The sequence below is a fragment of the Penaeus monodon genome, chromosome 15 (genome assembly GCF_015228065.2).
Source record: "Penaeus monodon isolate SGIC_2016 chromosome 15, NSTDA_Pmon_1, whole genome shotgun sequence".
Taxonomy (NCBI): Eukaryota; Metazoa; Arthropoda; class Malacostraca; order Decapoda; family Penaeidae; genus Penaeus; species Penaeus monodon.
The window spans coordinates 13,433,628-13,433,868 of NC_051400.1; positions in this window are offsets into that span (position 1 = coordinate 13,433,628).

Sequence of the window (241 nt, forward strand, 5' to 3'; positions counted from 1 at the left end):
CTTTGAGACTGTTTGTTCACATGTTCTTAATTCCTATAAACACTAATATTTTCCCACTTTGCTATTCAAAACAACTAAATGACGATGTACATGATAACCATAATCGCCTTCATGAGAGTGAAGCAACCTGGCAACAATGATGTTAGAAAGTATAATAACGGTTATAATTATCCCATAAGAAAAAAATCAAATAAGAAAACATTACCAAAAATGAGGAAAAAAAGTAAATCACACATATGTG